General features: G+C 36.8%; 1 pseudogene; it reads right to left on the reverse strand.

Moving 5' to 3' along the window:
* Window positions 1-551: 551 nt before the first annotated feature.
* On the reverse strand, window positions 552-4,034 carry LOC142849331 (transcriptional protein SWT1 pseudogene; annotated as a pseudogene).
* Window positions 4,035-22,379: the final 18,345 nt, after the last annotated feature.

The following is a 22,379-nucleotide window of genomic DNA, read 5'->3' on the forward strand; positions in this document are numbered from 1 at the left end:
ACAATTTTAAATTATAATTGTTATATTGTATATGCTCTTACATCTGTCTACAATATTTGTGCAATGTTTGTGTAATATTACAAGCATATATGTTATTACCTCTGCTTAATATATTTCATATATTGATACAATTTTAGGATATATTTATCATATTGTAATACACATTTCTTACCTGTGATCAAGATATTTATATATTGTTTGTATTTGAGGTCATTGTCCTCATTTGTGGTACATTTATTTAAAGCTTGTTTAATTTTTTAATATGAAGCGATGTAGATATTAAGAATTATAGGTCAATAGTCATTCATGTTTGTCATACTTATAATTAGACTAACCAGGTGTTTTAGATGCATAGAGATTGTATTCTGCATAGATAATTAATCTTCAACCATTTCAAAGAACTGTAGAATATGGCATTTAAATGACTTAGGATTCTGTTGGCATAAGACACGATTCCTCCTGGCAGCTCCAATCTATTCTTGAGAGAAATCTGGATACCAAAGACACTCCACTAGGAGCTTGCTTTTTTTTTTTTTTATTGTTACTTAAAATAAACATTTATTATAGAATATCAAATTTGACTTAATCTAATATATTAACAAAAACATAATACACTTCAGTAAACAAGGATTTCCAACTTAATGTATAACTAAGTTAATTAAACACTTGAGTTTTAGGTAGGGGCAAAGAGCAGCCACTGCCATCTAATTCCCCAAATCTATACTGCTTCATATTTAAGGGGCAACCTCAGAGGAGGTTCTTCCCCCATTGGAAATGCACAGAAAAATGACACAGCCCTCAAAGCAGCTACAGAGGAGAAGGTGCTAGATCAAAATTCTACTTCATATCCCTGAAGGTGGTGGTGGGTTCCCACCAGTTTTATAGAAATGGCAGTTTGTTCATGAAAACAGCCCATTCATGGAATGTTGTAGCATGGTCATGTCTTCAATCTAGGGCTTGGCAGTGTCTGGTCACATGCCCACATTCAGAGGAGAGATGCTAAGGCTGGGCTGCCATCATGTCACAGTGATTCCTGCCTCAGGAACACTAAGATGATGGCTCTCTTCTCTTTAGAGGTAGGAAGTATTGTCAATTCCAGAAGAGCTGGGTCTACAGTTTACCCTACATTGGATTCAATGAGATGGTCAATAAAACTTTTTTCTTTTCTGTGAAAGATTTTTTTGTAATTATCCTACATTTGGTTCAACAAAGCAACCAGTTTGAAAGTTACTGGGTTACTCATAATGATAGATGTCATTCCTCCCAAGAACTTAAGTCCTGTTGTTGAACATGTCTTCATACCATCCTCTGTTTTTGGCTTCCATACAGACAGATGCATGACACTGCTGCATGGTATATTCCATCTCAATCAGTTGGCGGCATCCAATGGTTAATTTTTCCCGATACTCAGTCTGAGAAACACAATCATAAAGTTCCTGGGCAGTAAATCTGACATTTTTGTTTACCTCATACTTGACTAGGAAGTTATAGAGAGTCTCAACATCTTGAAAATTACTATTAGGAGCTAAAATTCTTTGAATTCCTTCAAGAATATCCTTTACAGCTGCCATTAACTTTTGAAGATATATAAATGCTTCTTCAAATGATGCTATTTTTGAAGTGGTCAGAGTTGAACTTGAGTCCAGTGTCTGAAATACATCTGTGCTGTTCTGATATATTGAAGTCCAAACATTCTCCAGGATAGACCATATTTCTTGATGCCTAGTGAACTGGGGAAGGGGAGAATCCGAGAAAACAGTGACGTCTTGGTTATGAAGCTTCACCAAAGAAGTGTCTTTCTGCTTTTTATTCACTGTGCTTTCTGAAGAATCTGGCTTCAGTTTTGTCTTGACCTCTGCAAGTACTTGAAGTAGTTTGTTTACTTGCGCAAAGGTCTGTGGAAGAATGCCATCATAATTTGACCTTGTACTGAAGGCATGTAACAAACTTTTAGAATCCTGAAGCAGGAATTTTACTGTTTTAAAATCCACTGCATTATTAGCTTTCAAGAGATTTTCATATAGGCTCTCAATAGTTAACAGCAAATTATTTTCCACAACTAATCCAAATACAGCCAGCCAATGTTTTTTAAAGCACTCCATCCAAAGATTTCCAAAAGCAATTTTCATTTCTGTTTCTAATATTGAAGATAAAGCTGTTCCAAGAGATTTTTCAAAATCACATATAATGTGCTCAAGCACAATGGACAGTCCAGAATTTGTAGATTCTTCCTTAGATGTCTCCTGTACAGGTGCTGTTTCTGCTTTCAGTGGTTGCTTAGAAATACAAGGCTGAGGACACACACTTGTGTTCAGAGCTAAAGATACTATCTCTGCATCCAATTCTTCTTTACTGAGTGACTTCACACCACTTATCAGTCCTTTACTTCTTAAATTTCTATCATCCGTGCACAGGATAACAAGAGAATATGGAAATAATTCCTGGTACTGCAGACAGCATTTTAATACTCGATCATCATTGTTCTCATCACTCAATCCATAAAGTTTTTGGGATGCCAGTTGTAATGACTGACCCCACAGCTTTCTATCTTGACTTCTGAGACTTTCGTTGATGAAGTGAATTGCAGGCACAACTTTGTGCTGGACATGTTTTAGTAATTTTCCTGCCTTCATGCGATCTAGCTCTTGCACAACCACCCAGGGAATTATTAACACAAGTGTGTCAAAGCCTGGTATCTCTGTAGTCTTCAAAATTTTAACAAATTTGAGATGATTCATCAGAATATTTGTGTCAATAACAATTAGAAGCTTTTTGTCTGTGGCAGTATTTACAGCAGAAGAATGCACATCATCTTCCACCAAGTCAATTTCCATACTCATTAATTCTCTGGAAGGTGGAACCACAGGTAAATGCACACTTTTTCCCACACGTGCAGCATGGAGCTCTTCTACTATCTGCATCTCTTCATCTGTATCTTGGATGTTCTCAGACGACACTGAAGAACATGGTGTTTCAAAATTCTGGGTACGGTTTTCCTTAGAATCTGAACTATTAACTTCTGGATGCTCATGAAGGTCTTTTCTTTCCCCCTCACAGACAGTCTGCTTACATGTGGAAGCTGAAAACAAGTTTCCAGCTTTGTGCCTGGTCAAATCCAATGATGTCTGGGAACTTTTCAAGCACTCCTTTTTTTCCTGCTTATTCTTTGATTTTCTAGAATCTACACTGAAGACGTTTCCTTTTACAAGCTTCTGGATGGCACCAGAGGGCTTTTTGGGAATTTTGAAGCTGATCTTCTTCCTTCCAGAGTCAAACGGTTCCTTGATTATATTGTTGAAATTATAATTCTGAGGAAGCTGATTTTTCTTATATTTCTCTAATTCTTCAGAACTGTCTCTGAGTTTACTGTTCTTTTCTTTCTTGACTTCTTTCATATTCTCTTGAATAAGTGAATGAGGCCAATTCTTTTCCTTTGTCCAGCCTTCAGCTTTAGATTTCGTATCTTTGGTAATTTTAAAGCTGTGATGTTTTTTTATTTCATAATCAAGCTTACTTCCCATATTTGTCAATTTACTATCTTTAAGTTTAGTATCTTTAGTTCCATTTGATGAACAACTCTGTGAAGTAACTTGATTGTTATTTGAATATGATGTTACTTGGAGTTTAGTAGGTCCTTCAGTGAAGAACTGAATTTTGGTCTCTTTCTGGGTGTGTCAACTTCTACATTCGATCTTTTCAAACCTTGTTTTCTGTTTGTATTATAGTATACAACGTCTGTATCATCTGATTTCAGTTTTCTCTTCTTGGCTGAAATAGGTTTAATACAGTGTGCTGAACTAATAGAGCCTGCTGAGATTTCTCCCTCCTTGTCCTCAATAAAAGTTGAAGAGGTAGTCTGTTTTTTCTGAGACTTTTCTTCTTTCTCACAAGATTCTTTGATAGACATCTTGAGAAACTTATGGTCATAAACAGTCTCAAGCTTGTGGGCACTGGTAGTGCAGAGAAGCATCTTGGGGTGGGATATGGTGGTCAAAGATTGGACAAATCACCAAGTCAGAGGCGGAGGCGGCGGCAGCGGCCTTGCTTTTTTTTTTTGGCAAAAGTGGCCTTTGGGCAAAGAACTGCCATTGCCTCAACCAATGACAAAATGCAGTGTCCAGATTGGACAAGCAGGATAAAAGCAAAAATCCTGCAAACTTTGCCATGACAGGGTAATATGGTTTTTCAAATTTTCCTGCCTCTGAAAATGGTTTTTCAGATAATATAGGCCTTAGCCAAAGTTAGTTGGGTGAACATTGCAATTGAGATTTTGAGTGACTGCTAAGGTAGCTGGTTGTCTCTGTCATTTATTTATTTATTTTTTATTATTGTGTTTCTTTAATTTTTGACTACAAAAATTATTTTATTGAGAAAAGGAAAAAAAAAGTTTCACCCTCCTCCCAGCTTCCCATTCCCCTCACCCTCCTCCCAACCTTCTCCACCTCCCCCCACTCCTCTCCCCCTCCCTAGCCAGTCTGAAGAGCAGTCAGGTTTCCCTGCCCTGTGGAAAGTCCAAGGTCCTCCCCACTCCGTCCATGTCTAGGAAGGTGAACATCCAAACTGGCTAGGCTCCCACACAGCCAGAACATGAAGTAGGATCATAACCCCATACCATTGTCCTTGGCTTCTCATCAGCCCTCATTGTTCGCCATGTTCAGAGAGTCCAGTTTTAACCCATGTTTTTTCAGTCACAGTCCAGCTGGCCTTGGTGAGCTCCCAATAGATCAGCCCCAATGTCTCAGTGGGTGGGTACACCCCTCGTGGTCCTGACTTCCTTGCTCATCTTCTCCCTCCTTCTGCTCCTCATTGGGACCTTGGGAGCTCAGTCCAGTGCTCCAGTGTGGGTCTCTGTCTCAATCTCCATCCATCACCAGATGAAGGTTCTATGGTGATATGCAAGATATTCATCAGTATTGCTATAGGATAGAGTCATTTCAGGTTCCCTGTCCTCATCTGCCCAAGGAACTAACTGAGAACATCTCCTTGGGCTCCTGGGAGCCACGCTAGGTTCAAGTCTCTTGCCAGCCCAAAGGTGGCTCCCTTAACTAAGAATTGTGGTTCCGTGCTCCTCTATGGAGCCTTCCTTTATCCCAGTAATCCTGTTTCCCCAAGTTCTCCCCATCCTCCCCTTCTCACTTTTCTCTCCCCATCTCCCCTTACCCCCAACCCACCCCATCCCCAAGATCCCACTTTTTTCCCCGGCAATTTTGTCTACTTCCCATAGGCAAGAGGATACCTATATGTTTTTCCTTGGGTTCACCTTCTTATTTAGCTTCTTTAAGTTCACCAACTGTAGACTCTTTGACCCTTATTTATGGCTAGAACCCAATTATGAGTGAGTATATCCCTTGTTCCTCTTTTTGGGTCTGGGTTACCTCACTCAGGATAGTGTTTTCTATTTCCATCCATTTGCATGCAAAATTCGAGAAGTCATTGTTTTTTACCGCAGTGTAGTACTCTAATGTGTATATATTCCACACTTTCTTCATCCATTCTTCCATTGAAGGACATCTAGGTTGTTTCCAGGATCTGGCTATTACAAATAATACTTCTATGAATATATAGTTGAACAAATGCATTTGTCATATGATAGGGCATCTCTTGGGTATATTCCCAAGAGTGGTATGGCTAGGTCCAGGGATAGGTTGATCCCGAATTTCCTGAGAAACCGAAACACTGATTTCCAAAGTGGTTGCAAAAGATTGCATTCCCACCAGCCATGGATAAGTGTACCCCTTCCTCCACAGCCTCTCCAGCAAAGGTTATCATGGGTGTTTTTGATTTTAGCCATTCTGACAGGTGTAAGATGATATCTCAAAGTTGTTTTGATTTGCATTTCCCTGATCGCTAAGGAGGTTGAGCATGACCTTAAGTGTCTTTTAGCCTTTGAACTTTTTCTGTTGAGAATTCTCTGTTCAGTTCAGTGCCCCATTTTTTAATTGGGTTAATTAGCATTTAAAAGTCTAGTTTCTTGAGTTCTCTATATATTTTGGAGATCAGACCTTTGTCTGTTGCGGGGTTGCTGAAGATCTTCTCCCAGTCAGTAGGTTGCCTTTTTGTCTTAGTGACAGTGTCTTTTGCTTTACTGAAGCTTCTCAGTTTTAGTAGGTCCCATTTATTCAATGTTGCCCTTAATGTCTGTGCTGCTGGGGTTATACCTAGGAAGTGATCTCCTGTGCCAATCTCTTGTAGGGTACTTCCCACTTTCTCTTCTATCAGATTCAGTGTGTTCTGACTGATAGTGAGGTCTTTAATCCATTTGGACTTGAGTTTTGTTCATGTTGATAGATATGGGTCTATTTTCACTCTTCTACAGGTTGACATTTAGTTGTGTCAGCACCATTTGTTAAAGATGCTTTCATTCTTCCATTGTATACTTTTGGCTCCTTTATCAAAAATGAGGTGTTCATAGGATTGTGGGTTAAAATCTGGGTCTTCTATAGGATTCCATTGGTCGACTTCTCTGTTTTTATGCCAGTACCACACTGTTTTCATTACTGTAGCTCTGTAATAGAGTTTGAAGTCAGTGATGGTAATGCCTCCAGAAGATCCTTTATTGTATAGGATTGTTTTGGCTATCCTGGGTTATTTGTTTTTCCATATAAAGTTGATTATTGTCCTCTCAAGGTCTGTGAAGAATTTTGATGGGACCTTGATGGGGATTGCATTGAATCTATAAATTGCCTTTGGTAGAATTGCCATTTTTACTATGTTGATCCTCCCAATCCAACAGCAAGGGAGGTCCTTCCATTTTCTGGTATACTGCTCAATTTCTTTCTTCAATGACTTAAAGTTCTTGTCAAATAGATCTTTCACTTTCTTGGTTAGAGTTACCCCAAGATATTTTATGCTGTTTGTGGCTATCGTGAAAGGTGAAGCTTCTCTGAATTCCCTCTCTGCTTCCATATCTTTTGTGTATAAGAGGGCGACTGATTTTTTGGAGTTGATCTTGTATCCTGCCACATTACTAAAGGTGTTTATCAGCTGTAAAAGTTCTTTGGTGGAGTTTTTGGGGTCGCTTATGTACACTATCATATCATCTGCAAATAAAGTTTCACTTCTTCCTTTCCAATTCGAATCCCCTTGATCCCCTTATGTTGTCTTATTGCTATTGCTAGAACTTCAAGCACTATATTGAAGAGGTATGTTGAGAGTGGACAGCCTTGTTGTGTTTCTGAGTTTGGTGGGATGGCTTTGAGTTTCTCTCCATTTAATTTGATGTTAGCTGTCAGCTTGCTGTATATAGCTTTTATTATAGTTAGGTATGACCCTTGTCTCCCTAATCTCTCCAATACTTTTATCATAAAGGGATGTTGAATTTTGTCAAATGCTTTTTCAGCATCTAATGAAATGATCATGTTTTTTTTTTCTTTTAGTTGAATTATATGATGGATTACATTGACAGATTTTCGTATGTTGAACCAGCCCTGCATCCCTTGGATGAAGCCTACTTGATCATAATGGATAATTTTTCTAATGTGTTCTTCGATTCGGTTTGGCAGTATTTTGTTGAGGATTTTTGCATCGATGTTCATGAGTGAGATTGGTCTATAATTCTCTTTCTTGGTTGAGTCTTTGTGCAATTTTGGTATCAGAGTAACTGTAGCTTCATAATAGGAATTTGGCAATGCCTCTTCTCTTTCTATATTGTGAGATACATTAAAGAGTATAGGTATTAGGTCTTCTTGGAAGTTCTGGTAGAATTCCGCATTGAAACCATCTGGTCCTGGGCTTTTTTTGGTAGGGAGGTTTTTGATAACCTCTTCTAATTCTTCGCGACTAACAGGTCTATTTAGATTGTTCACCTGGTCCTGGTTTAACTTTGGTATATGGTATTTATCTAAAAGTGTCCATTTCCTTTACATTTTCCAGTTTCATGGCATATAGGCTTTTGTAGTAAGATCTGATGATTCTCTGAATTTCCTCTGTGTCTGTGGTTATGTCCCCCTTTTCATTTCTGATCTTATTAATTTGCAAATTCTCTCTCTGCTGTTTGATTAGTTTGGATAGGGGTTTATCAATCTTGTTAATTTTCTCCAGGAACCAGCTTTTTGTTTCATTGATCCTTTGTATTGTTTTCTGTGTTTCTATTTCATTTATTTCAGCCCTCAGTTTGATTATTTCCAGTCTTCTCCTTCTCCTAGGTGAGTCTGCTTCTTTTTTTTCTAGAGCTTTCAGGTCTGTTAAGTCTCCAATGTGTGCTTTTTCTGTTTTCTTTAACTGGGCACTTAGTGCTATGATCTTTCCTCTCAGGACTGCTTTCATAGTGTCCCATAAGTTTGAGTATGTTGTTTCTTTATTTTCATTGAATTCGAGGAAGACATTAATTTCTTTCTTTATTTCTTCCTTGATCCAGGTGTGGTTCAGTAGTTGACTGTTCAGTTTCCATGAGTTTGTAGGCTTTCTGGGGGTAGCATTGTTGTTGAATTCTAACTTTAATCCATGCTGATCTGATAAGACACAGGAGGTTACAAATATTTTTTTGTAACTGTGGAAGTTTTCTTTGTTTCCGAGTATGTTTTCAATTTTCGAGAAGGTTCCATGAGCTGCAGAGAAGAAGGTATATTCTTTCCTATTTGGGTGGAATGTTCTATAGATGTCTGTTAAGTCCATTTGATTTATTACCTCCATTAATTCTCTTATTTCTTTGTTAGGTTTCTGTCTGATTGACCTGTCCATTGGTGAGAGAGGAGTGTTGAAGTCTCCTACTATTAGTGTGTGCCGTTTGATGGCAGCCTTGAGTTTTAGTAATGTTTCTTTTACGTACGTGGGTGCTTTTATATTAGGGGCATAGATATTTAGGATTGAGACTTCACCCTGATGAACTGTTCCTGTTATGAGTATGAAATGTCCCTCTCCATCTCTTCTGATTGATTTGAGTTTGAAGTCGACTTTGTTAGAAATTAGTATGGCCACACCTGCTTGTTTCTTAGGTCCATTTGGTTGATAAACCTTTTCCCATCCCTTTACTCTGAGTAGGTGCCTGTCTTTGTGGTTAATGTGTGAATCATGTAAACAGCATAATGTTTGGATCCTGTTTTCGTATCCAATCTCTTAGCCTGTGCCTATTTATAGGTGAGTTGAGCCCATTGACATTAATTGATATTAATGACCAGTGGTTGTTAATTCTAGTCACTTTTTTAGTAGTAGAGTTTGTGTGTTTCCTTTCTTTGAGTTGTGCTGGTGAATGGTTTCTAGATGTTTGAGTTATTTTGGTTATTGTTGGACTCCTTGGTTTGTGATTTTCCTTCTGTTACTTTCTGTAAGGGTGGATTTGTGGCTACGTATTGTTTAAATTTGTTTTTATCCTGGAAAATTTTATTTTCTCCATTTATAGTGAACGAAAGCTTGGCTGGGTATAGTAGTCTGGGCTTGCATCCATGGTCTCTTAGTTTCTGCAGTACATCTATCCAGGACCTTCTGGCTTTCATTGCTTCCATAGAGAAGTCAGGTGTAAGTCTGATAGGTTTACCTTTATAAGTAACTTTGCCTTTTTCCTTTGCAGCTCTTAATATTCTTTCTTTATTCTGTATGTTTTGTGTTTTGATTATTATGTGGCGAGGAGATTTTTTTTTTTTGGTCCAGTCTGTTTGGTGTTCTGTATGCTTCTTGAACCTTCAAAGGAATATCCTTCTTTAGGTTGGGAAAGTTTTCTTCTATAATTTTATTAAATATATTTTCTGGACCGTTGAGCTGTTTACTTCTTCTCCTTCTATCCCAATTATTCTTAGGTTTCGTCTTGTTATTGTGTCCCAGATTTCCTGAATGTTTTGTGATGAGAATTTGTTGACTTTGCTGTTTTCTTTGATCAGTGTGTTTATTTTCTCTATGGTATCTTCAGTGTCTGTAATTCTTTCTTCTATCTCTTGTAATCTGTTGGTAGTATTTGTCTCTGTATTTCCTGTTCATTTACCCAGATTTTCCATCTCCATTCTTCCCTCGGTTTGTGTTTTTTTCATTACTTCCATTTCATTCTTCATGTCTTGAACCACTTCCCTTACGTGTTTGATTGTTTTTTCTTGTTTCTCTTGGGTATCTTTTAGTGCTTTATTTATTTCCTCTACCTTTTTGTTTGTGATCTCTAATTGTTTATGGCAGTTTTTCACCTCCTGTTTAAGGTCTTCTATTATTTTCATATAATTCACTTTTGAGTTGATTTCTTCTAATTCTTCTAGAGTAGGGTGTACTATTCTTCTTATTTCGGGATCTCTGGATTCTGGTGATGTCATGTTGCCTTTCAGGTTGTTGGAGGAATTCTTGCCTTGGCGCCTTCCCATCTCTTCTTTCAAATGGAGCCAGAAGAGGCCTGGTGTCTTGGTCCAGTCTTTGCTGTGACTGACTCTCTGAGTGTATCTCTTCAGTGTAGAAGCAGGAACCGTTCCCATCCAGATGGAACTCCTCAGCACCAAAACATGGACGCCTGGTAGTCCAATGACCCGAGGACAAAAGGGGGAACTTGGGGGGTAGGGTGGGGACGAGTAGAACACAGGACACCCTGCCGCACAAGCTGAAGGTGCATGTGCTCCCTTTCGGGGGGTGGGGGGAGTCCTTGAGGCTTGCCCAGTAGGCAGGCACTCACCTCTCTGGGTGGGTAGCCTTAGTATAGGAGTAGAAAACTGTTCCTGAGCAAAGGACCTAGCAGATAACGCAGGCTTGTTGGGAGGGGGTCAGGTATAAGAAAGACAACCCTGCAGAAGGAGCTGGGGGAGTGGGGTTTGTGGTCTCTTCCGGGTCAATCCTCCCCTGAATCGCACACACTCACCTGTCCAGATGGAACTCCTTAGTACCTAAACAGGGCTGCCTGGTAGCCCGATGATCCGGGGACAAAAGCTCTGTCATTTATTGTACCTTTTGGAACTTGCTTGATTGCACTTTCTGTTTACTCAAGTAATATTCTTTCCCTTCTCAGATCTTTGAAGGGTTTGAAGTAACTAGATAGTCATAGTTACTTTCTTCTCACGATATTGCCAAGACATTTTTAATATAAGTCCTAGACTCCTTAGGCCAGGATAACTATTGAAACATTTAGCACATGCTTCTTGTTTGATGTTGTTCATGCTGGTTGTAATTATAGTTTTTTCCTATTTTTTTGTCTGAGCTTTTCTCTGGACAATACTTGATATTTCTTCTTATTGTATATAGTTTTGTATTAGGCTTAGATCTCTCTTATTTAGACAAAAGTGGGGGGGTCTTGTGGGAACTCCTTAGTCAATAGCCTTTAAGATATAAGCCCAATTTGGGCATGGTCTCATGTACTATAAATGCAGATGAACAACATGCATGGGCCTTTTGGCTGCTGAATTCATTTCCATGTCCCACCGCATACAGAGGACTGTAGATCGCTACTCTTTCTTTGAGTTTAACACCAAATGAATATATATATATTCCTTTCTGGTTATTGTGGAATGCTTTTGTAGACAAGTTAATGTTCCTCCTTTTTTAGTTTGCTTGTTTTGTTTTGTTTAATTTTAAACATGAAGTAACAATATGCCGTCTTAGATATATGCAGAAATATACTGGAATTGCCTTTATTTCTACAAATGAGTCTTTCATATAAAACAGGCAAGGACTTTTATAGTTAAGATTATTACCATGCTGTAAGATTGGCTAAGCCTTTGTAGATATTACTAGATTTTGTCTGTGTCCACAAACTTGCTTACCATACAATGTTTGTATTCTGAGGAGAAAGGAGGAGCAAGAATAAGTTTCTTTGTAGCCTCATCTTTCCTAGCGTCTGCACTAACATAAAAGACCTTTTGAAAAAAAAAGTACAGTGAAGGAGACATGGTTTTATTTTGTTGTGTTACTTGAAATTGTACCTAGGGCTTCATGCATGCGTGGCAGCATGGTGGTTCTGAGCTATTTTCTTGGTCATGCTTTAAATAAAATATTTATTATGATATGAGGTCTCCAGGCTAATTTTGTAGTTACTTTGTAGTAAAAGCAGGTCTTGAATTAGTAATCTTTCTGTCTCAAACTCAGAAATATTTAAAACATATCCTGTACCACCAGACTCAGTGAGGCTTAATTTATACAGCATTTTATAATCTTTGCCACACTCCATAGCAGCATTGGTATCAGTTTCTTAACTGGAGCATGATCATTCACTAATTATATTTGAAAGAGCCAAGAAAGCAATGAAGTTATGGAAATTTTATGAGTGTCTTCCATGTAAGTTGTTTAACCCTACTTCTAATAATTAAAGAATTTTTTTTGGATTTCAAAACCTGTATCTGTAACAGAAGTCTAAATTCTCCGAGTGTGGCTGATTACATCTTAAATATCTATCTAAATGACTAAGTTGCACAGAAATAACTAAAATCAGTAGCTAGTAAGAATGGGTATGTCAACACACAATCGTCACACAACTGTGATCTAATGAATCCCATTGATTGATGCTCATAAAGAACAGAAGACAATATTTTGCAAAGTAAATAATTCAAATTGCATTATTTTCTTATTTTTAGACAAAGTATTTATATATAACTCTGGTTGGCCTAAAACTCAGTCTGGCTCTAAAATTGCACAGTTATATCATCTCTGTCTCCTGGATACAAATTATAGGAGTTTGCCACCATGCCTTGCTAAAAATAAATTTTTAGATAATGAAGTCAAAGTTAAGAAAAAATAAAATGTAATATTAGAAAATGTATTTTTATAGATATTATAGCCACACTACTAAAACAAGAAAAGTTGTTCTTCTTGATAAATGGCTTGAAATATTATAAACTGAGTATTAAGACATAAGAAAAAATCAACAAGTAACACAGAGACTCAATAGGGAGTATATTTTGGATAAAATAGAGTGAAACAAAATTTGTAACAGAAATAAAAAGTAATCAAAAAAATGCATCAAAGGAAATTAAAAATCTGCTTGTTCTGAAGTGGACATAGAAATCAAACTTTGACATAAATAAGAAAATATATTATTTAAATAAAAATGTTTCCTAAAACTCCTATTTTAGATTCTCAGGTTCCAGTTGGTTGCAATATTTTCAGAGATACTGAAATTTTAGGAGACAGAACTGAATTGGAGAAAGTAGTCTTGGAAAGGTGTGCCTTTGAGGGCTTTACTTTTTCTCCATTCCCTTATTCCCTTAGTATCTACTGTTCACCATAAGTTTGCCAGCTTCTTTCTTAGTCACTCCCACTACCAATCAATTATGTCTAACCAGAGCCCCAGAATCAATGGATTCAAGAACTATAGATGGGAATCTCAGAAATTAGGAGCCTCTCATAGGTGGTTCTGTCATGTATTTGTCACCGAAAGGAGAAAAATAGCTCACACTATGACCTTAAAAGGATCATATTATAGTTGTTACTTTTTTCAGTGTAAGCACCAAATTCCAGAAGCAGAGTAAGAAAAATATAAATTTGGCTGCCAGGAAATTAACACACACACACACACACACACACACACAATATGCCCCCATTGCCTTCTCCACACTCCCAGTTCTTGCTCTGTTCACATTGCTCCTTCATAGGCCTAGACTAGTGAAGTTTCCAGAACCTGACCCACCTGTGACATCACCATACTCACACAATGTCTGCAGCAACCCACACTGAACCAAGCTAAATTTTCCTTTACCACTGAAACAACCTCTGAAAAGACTCCTCATGCAAAGGTCACATTCCAAAACTATAAAGAAGGAAAGTCTAGGATGATCCAAACACCACCACCACTATTACCTCTTCCACCATTAGTTCTGTATCTTTTTTATAATAATTTCCTAAATAAACCCCAAAACACAGAATTTGAAAGATCATTCAAAAGCATCAAATAATTCAAAGTTTTTTTTTAATGACAGAAATACCACAAAGAAATTAAAGAGTATAGGAATAAATTTCTGAGTGAAGTCCATGAAAACACAAATATATTGCTATATAAAATGATGAGACTAATGCAGGATTTAAAAGTTAAGTTCAGTAAAGACAAGGAAATATTGAAAAATTCAACTGAAAATAAAGGTGGAACTTAAAAATTTCAATAACCCAATTAGAAAAATCATGAGTAAGTCTTACCAATACAGTGGATACAGTAGAAAGTATAGCATAGGATTCTGAAGATAAAGTAGAAGAATTGAACCACTCTAACCAGAAAACAAAATAAACTTTCAGAAAACATCTAGAAGTCCTGTGTGGGAATTTGAAGAGACTTATAAAAGACAAATCTATGAATCATAGGCAGAGGAGACAAATCCTACATCAATAGCATAAACCATATCTTCAATAACATCAATAGAAAAATAATTTGACCAAATTAAGGAATGATGTATCTATTTAGATATGCAAGAAATACCACTGAAATAACATAAAGACAGAACCAGAAGATTGGGGATGGATAAACAAACAAACAAAAAAAACAAATAAAAACTTCCAGCACTACACTGTAGTTAAAACAGTAAATAGATATAACAAAAAGAGGATTTTAAAAGCTGAAAGAGAAAAACAAACCACAAGTCAGATATAAATTAAAACCTTTAAATATGTTTATCAACACAAACTTTTTAAAGAAAAGAATCTGAAGGAATGTTTCCCAAGTTCTAAAAGACCTACTTTACAGTATTCAGCAAAATTATCTACCATAGTTGAAGGGAAAATTTATATGATATAAATAGGTTAAATAATTCGTGTCCACTAAATAACCCTCACAGAGAATACTGGAAGGAATAATTTAAACTGAGGAAAGAATAACATAATCTTGATGATATATAAAGAAAAGAAAAGGAGATAAAAATTGCTGAATCAGTAGCTGGTGCCTCTACTTCTGATCCATGATGTTTTTCTTTAGGAACAGATAACTTCCTATACCCTTCCCTTTTCCAAATTGCAGAATTAACTGGATAGAGTCTCAATATCAGGGCACAACTTGCTTCCTTTTTCATTTTTCCTTATCTCATATATCACAAACCCAGTCTCCAACATTAAAATTTCTGGTGTTCCGTTTCACCTCAACTTTACATTCTTGTATTTCTTTTTGCCTACTTCCTCATTTTCATTGCAGACCTGTATAAATGTGATCACTAATAACCACAGGACAAAGAAATATTATGTTGTCTTGAAATCTCTTCTGCCAAAGTTATCAGTTCAAAACTCTTGAATTTATCCTCCATCATATTCTTAGAAAAAGGGCAAAAAGTAGCCATATTTTATGCCAAACTACCACAAGAATGATCTGTAACCCAGTTCCTAACATTCTTCCTGTATCAATCTTCTTGATCTTAGAATTACTGCCTTCAAAGAGGCAGACAGAGGCACAGACAGAGACACAGAGCTAATAGGAAATGCTGAGAGCTCTAGAAATGTTAAAGCCTATGCCCCAGGTGCATATTTATCCCAATAAGGCCATAACTCCTAAACCTTCCAAAAAACAGTTTCATAAACTAAGGACTAAGTATATAACAATAGATGCCAAAAGAGGCGATTGTGATTTAAAACAGAACAATAGTGTGAACAAAAGCAGCTTGAAGTGGAAAGTGTGTATTTCATCCAAAAGCAGTGATTTTTAACATTCCTAATGCTGTTGACATTCCTTTAATGCTGTTAAACATTCCTTTAATACAGTTCCTCATACTTTAATGATGTCCAACTATAAAATTATTTTTGTTGCAACTTCCTAACTGCATTTTCCACTGTTATAAATGATACTATAAATATCTGATGTGAAGGGTATCTGATATGCAACCCCTATGAAATGGTTGTTTCATCCCAAACAAGTCAAGAGCCACAGCTTAAGAACTGCTTACAGATATGTTATATACATCCTGAAGTAATTCAGAAAATGTAGTCAATGCAAAAGGAGCTGAAACAGAACCATGGAGGAATGGTGCTTACTGGCTTCCACCCTGTAAGTTATCATATTGCTTTGTTATATAACCAAGGGCCACTTGTCTAAGAGGAGCAGTACCTATAGTGGTCTGGATGCTCAAAAATCAATCAATAATTAAGAAAATTCTTCACATAAATGCTCACAGGGTAATCTGGAAGACATAATTAATCAAAGTTTACTCTTTCCAGGTCACTCCAGTTTGTGTCAATTTGACAAAAAAAAAAAAAAAAACTAATCAGCACAATGTTTTCATGAAAAAAAAATACTAGAAAAGGTCAACTATAGGCAGCATGTCTCCGTGGAGTAGAGACTATATATGACAAACTCACAACCAATTTTGTCTTAAATGGAGAAAATCTCAAAGCAATCTTGTTAAAATCAGGAACAATACAGAATTGTTCTCAAACCTTCTTATAATACTTATAATAGTGCTTGAAATAACTATTTATAGCAAAAAGGAAAATAATCCATTATTTCCTTTTTTGCAGAAGTTACATTATTATGCATACAAATTCCAAAAATTCTACCTGAAAATGTTCAGAAATGAGCAGCACTTTAAAAAAAGGGCAGAATAAACAATCAATTTTTTTCAAAAAAATCAGTAATTTTCTATAAACCAAAACAATTATGACATGAAAGAGATCATAGAAACACTCCCATTCATAACACCACAATAGAAATATAAAGTATTAAACCTAAGAAAATGAGAGATCTAAACTTTATTTCACAAGCTGGGTCTAAATATCAGGGTTTTATTTTTTTTTTATTTCATTTTACATTGCACAGTTACCTGCCCTCCTCTTCTCATCTCCCCTTGTTTCCCCTCAGTTCACTCCACATCCACTCCTCTTAATGGGTAAGGGCTCCCATAGGGAGAAATCAACATTAAGTGGGGGCAGGATCAAGCCCCTCCCTCCCTGCATTAAGGCTGAACATGGCATCCCACCATAAGGAATGGTTTCCCACAAGCTAACTGATGCACCTGGGTCTTAATCCTACTGCCAGGGTCCTGTCAGATAGTCCAAGCTTCACCATTGTGTCCCACATATAGAGACCCTAGTTCAGTCCCATGAAGGCTCAACAGCTCTCTGTCTAGAGTTCATGAGTTTCCAAGAGCTTGGTTCAGTTGTTTCTGTAGATTTCTCCATATTGATCTAAGTATCGGGTTTTTAAACAAAGAGCTGTTAAAACATCGCTGACAACAGGGAGGAGGGAAAGAGCATAAACAAGTCTTAAGTTAGCTTCACAATGTCTACAGGACAATTCCTGTGACCCCCTTGAAACTTAAGGATGTCCAAGATAAAACTTCAGACAGTGAAAAGTATACTAGTGTAAATGCAATTTGTTAAACCAATTATGTTTGAGATGACCTAATCATCATGTATATTCCCTTGGCTCTGCTTAAAAGAAGCCTACCAGGTTATCACTATTTTGTTCAGGTGAATGATCCTTCTTATGCTGGCACAGTAAAAAACAGTCTATGTTCTTGCATAGTATTTGATTCTTGGTCTTCCTTCAGCATTTTCTTGGGTCTTTCCATAAGGAAATAAAAGATATTTATAATTAAAGATTCTAAATCTGAGAATAAAGAAGATATGATGTGGGAGTGTCATATATCAATCTGTTGATTTCATTGGTTAAGCAATAAAGAAACTGCTTGGCCCTGATGGGTTAAAACATAGGTGGGAGGAGTAAAGAAAACAGAATGCTGAGAGAAAGAGGAAGTGAGCACAGACTCGACAGCTCTCCTCTCAGCCCTCTCCTGGACAGAGGCGATAGCTCTGCTCTCTGAGGCAGATGCATGAAGCTCAGACCCAGGATGGACATAGGTTATAATCTTCCCTGTAAGTGCACCTCGGTGCTACATACTTTTTTAGAAATGGGCTAGTCCAGGTGCGAGAGTTAGCCAAGAAGAGGCTAGATATAACGGGCCAAGCAGTGTTTAAAAGAATACAATTTGTGTGTTGTTATTTCGGGGCATAAGCTAGCCAGGTGGCCAGAGTGCTGGGGACGCAGCCCCACCGCTCTTATTAATACAAAGATATTCCTCATTCATGTGGATTGGTAGACTTAATATTGTGAAAATTATCTTTTTCCCAAAGGCAAGATACAGATTTGGTACAATCCAAATTAAAATCTGCACAACATTATTCAAATAAAGAGGAGAAAAACAAAATTATCCTAAAATTCATGTGGCACAAAAGAACATGTACAACCAAAGCAATTAGAGTAAAGCAAAACAAAATGAAATGAAAAAATTCAACTAAATATAACAACCAATGGCAGCAGCAACAAAATTATTAAGGGGATTAGTTAATAATTAGTATGATTAACTACTAATTAGTTAATAAAGGTATGTTAATAAAAAAGAGTGTAATATTGATACAAAAACAGGCATGTAGATCAATGTACCAAAATAGAAGATCCAAACATAGCAGCATCAAATTAGAGACCAATGACATGTGACAAAGATGGCAAAAGTTTAGAATGGTGAAAATGCAGCAACTCCAACAAGCAGTGATGGGGAACTTGATGTAGAATTTCATCTGTAAATGAAATGAAACCCATATCTGTTACCCTGCATAAAATTAACCTCCAAATGGATCAGTACCCTCAATATGAAACCTGAATCGCAGCAGTCTGAAAGAAAACACAGGTAGTGCCAAAAAACTATTAGTGAAGATGGTACTTTCTAAGATGGTATTTGTTCCAGAATTAAAACCAACATATACGATATGGAACCACATAAAACTAAAACATGTGCACAGCAAGGAAACAGTTCTTTAGAGAGGCATACAACTGAGTGTGAGAGAAACCTTTTTAGGTCTATATCTGATAAGAATTCCTATCCAGAAGATGTAAAGAATTTTTTAAAAACATAAATAATAAAACCACCTAGCACCTGGGCTATGGGCCTAGGTGCTATGGACCTAAACATCCCTTAAAAGAAGAAATAAAAATAGCTATAAAATACTTTTTAAAATCATTTGTCATTTTTTTTTAAATTTTAAATATAATTGCTTCATTTGTCTCTACTTTCTTTCCTTCCCCCTAACTCTTACTATGACTTGTCCAAATCCTGGCATCCTCTTCTTAAATTGCTGTTATAACACACACACACACACACACACACACACACACACACACACACACACACAAACACGTGTGCCTTCACATGCACACAAGTACATGTACACACACTCAAACACAATCTTTTGCTTCTCTTTAGTGTTACATGATTTCAGGATGGATCCATTGGTTTTTTAACCACCAATTGGTGTCCTCCTTGTTGGAGAAACTCTACTTTCTTGCTCTTAGTGTTTTTTAGTTGTCTGCAGTTGTTTGTCTTGTAGAGACAGTCATTGGAGCTGGGCATTTCATGATCCTTGTTATCTGCATTTTGATCAGTTAGGCTTCATGAAAAGGTCTCTGTTGCAAAAAAAAAAAGAAACGTTTTTAGTGAGGTTAGCAAAATAAACTTATTAGTGAATACAGGATATGCATTTAGAGTGCAAGTAGGAATTTTGTTGATTTTATAAAGCAGTGGTAAGAGGTTCTCTAAAATCCATGCCTCACTAAGCCAAAGTGGTTGGTAAGGTATCTAGCATCATTCTTGAACTCCCTCTTGTTGAGTGGGTTAAGTACAATTAGTCAGATCTTGATTACAACCAAGGCATGAGTACCACCATTGTATCTTTGGCGATACCTTGCGATGGTTCAGAGGTGTCATAACTGCATTGGAACATTGATTGTGTCTTTCCTTTGATAGCTTGCATAGACTATTCCAGGACTCAGGGAAGAAGTGTTTAGGTCACATCCCGTTCAGCTGCTCTGAGACCAGTATCCAAGTACCTGCCTTGAAAAATAGTGACATACACCTTTAACTTTGGGAGGCAGAGGCAGGCAGATCTCTGTGAGTTCCAGGCCAGCCTGGTCTACAAAGAGAGCCAGGTCAGCCAGGGATTTTACACAGAGAAACTATGCCTCAAAAAATCAAACAAAAAATAAATAGGACTTACTTCAACCTCTGCAAGGCAAGCAAGGGTGATGGCAATAGGTTGTAGTGTTTTGTGAGTCTCTATCCTGGCCAACATCTGAGAAGGGAGTTCTGCTGTAGTTCTATTGAAGAGTGTGTATATGTTTTCAGTGAAAAACATTACCTGCCTATATGGCTTAAGTTCACTTAAATTGTATTTGTGTACGTATAAACACCTTATGTATTACATATAATTTTTGATAAATAGAAACTGATGTTTTATTTTAGTCTTTTAAAGTATGTTTGCTCTTATGATTCCATCCCTCTTCCTCCTGCCTCCATTCATCCTTTTCCCCTTCCCAAATTAAAGTCCTCTCTCCTGTTTTTCACATTTCTCCCCCATGTCATCCATGTCCTACAGCTCCCTTCTCTAGCACTACTTCTCCATCCCAAGGTATATTTTTAGTCTTTTGATTTTCCTGATTTCTGAAATAATTCCATGTTATAGACTCACACCTGAATAAACTAGGAATCACAGATGAGCAGAACAGGTGGTGTTTGTGTTTCTGAGTCTCTGTTTATGACATTTTCTACTTCAATATATTTTTATTTGAAATATACATTTTTATTTCATTTTTAAGAAATATCTTTAAATTTTTCAGTATCCTGAGCAATTATGAAGGCATGAATGAAAACACCTTTAAGGTTATATCTTGCCATAGTCAGAATGGCTAGCCCATGAAAACAACTGACAACCAAAACTGACCGGGCTGAAGGGGACTGTACAAAGCTGAATGTACAGAAATGCATGTAATCAAATCTGATAAATAAATGCCACTTTAAGTTATGTTCTTTGAAAGAAGATATTCAGCTGTCATTTAAATAATCTTCTCCTTCCCCTCCCAAATGCTCAATACACAGGCGACAAGAATAGCTCAACTTCACTCATAGTGGCCATAGACAGTTCTTAATCTAAAAACGTTTGGCAAATTCTATGTCTTTTAAGGGAGATAAATGTAGACTTGATCCTGCCAAACACTAAACACATCAGTCCATTGGTGTCATTGATGGTTCCTATATTCATTAGGAAATTGCACCTTTTCAGTTGGATGAATTTAAATTATGAACAAACAGTTGTGATGTGATTTTTAGAAGAAAGGAGAAAAACAATTACTCTTCATTTCTCAATTTGACATATTTGTTAATGTTATTCTGGAAGCCTAAAACCTTGGGTGCCATGTGATTTATCTAGCAGTAGTTCTTAGTAGTAAATAAAAAGAAAACTAAAATCAAATCGTGAAAAGATGATTGTTAAATTATTTTTTGTCAAAATATTTTATTAACTAAAGTTAAAAGTGTGATACAGATTGACTGACTGACACTTTATTCTCTGCCTGGATGTTGTGGGAATTGACTCTCTACTATGATAGAATGACCAACAATGAGCTACACTCCTGGCCTTCTATGCAATATTGGAAAACCACATGAATTTGTATTGTTTATAGGATACATTTTATCTTCTGGAATTCAATAAACATAGACATTCTGAAATAGTAAGGAGGCTTAACACCTACAGCATTGATAATAATAACATTAATTATCATAGTCATCATCATTCTCATCACTTCTGGGCATCTATGAATCTTTTCAGTAACTGAAAATAAATTCTAACCCCATCCAAATACTTTTGTGTGCAATGAATTTATCTCCTTATGTCCTGGAGTAATTAATTATGAAATAAGCTTGTATTTTAAAGTATATTAATTTTAAGGATTCAAAGTGAAAACAAAAAAATCCATTTTTTAAATCTTTAATTCCACTTTAAATTCATCTAAACTCAAATGAAGTCTACATTTTGTTCTTCTCTGTTTATTTTTATTATTGTTGTTGTGATTATTGTTGTTATCTTTTAGTAAAAATGAGTAGATCGTTTCACTCTACCTCTTAGAAGCTATTAAAACACCTCTCAGCCGGGCGGTGGTGCGCACGCCTTTAATCCCAGCACTCGGGAGGCAGAGGCAGGCAGATCTCTGTGAGTTCCAGGCCAGCCTGGTCTACAAGAGCTAGTTCCAGGACAGGAACCAAAAGCTAAGGAGAAACCCTGTTTCGAAAAATTAAACAACAACAAAAAAAAAAAAAAAAAAAAAAACCTCTCATCTCATTTTGCTATGGAAAAAATGACAAGGAAAAGTGTCTTCTTCTCATTAAATTTAAAACAAACAGACAGGGGGACAACGATTCAAACAAGAGTTCTTCCCCGAATAGCACGTGAGAATGCCCTCCTTATTTTGTAGGAAAGGTAAGAACCCACACCTCCATATATACATTCAACACCCCTGGGATATAAGCAATGTCTATGTAAACCATGAACACTGAACTTTAAAGATTAAAAAAGAAGACAAAATTATTTTATTTTTGAAACTTGCTCAGCCTCCTCTTCAATAACTTTAAAATATACATGTCATCCTTCTCCCAAGAAATTCTGCTTCATTTGACGTTTAGTGCTGGGCAAGTTCGCGCAGCTCCTCAGACCTTTTCCCAGTAATTTCTGGTAACCTCCGCCTGAGGTCATGG

Source organism: Microtus pennsylvanicus, chromosome 5 (assembly GCF_037038515.1).
Source record: "Microtus pennsylvanicus isolate mMicPen1 chromosome 5, mMicPen1.hap1, whole genome shotgun sequence".
NCBI classification, from domain to species: Eukaryota; Metazoa; Chordata; class Mammalia; order Rodentia; family Cricetidae; genus Microtus; species Microtus pennsylvanicus.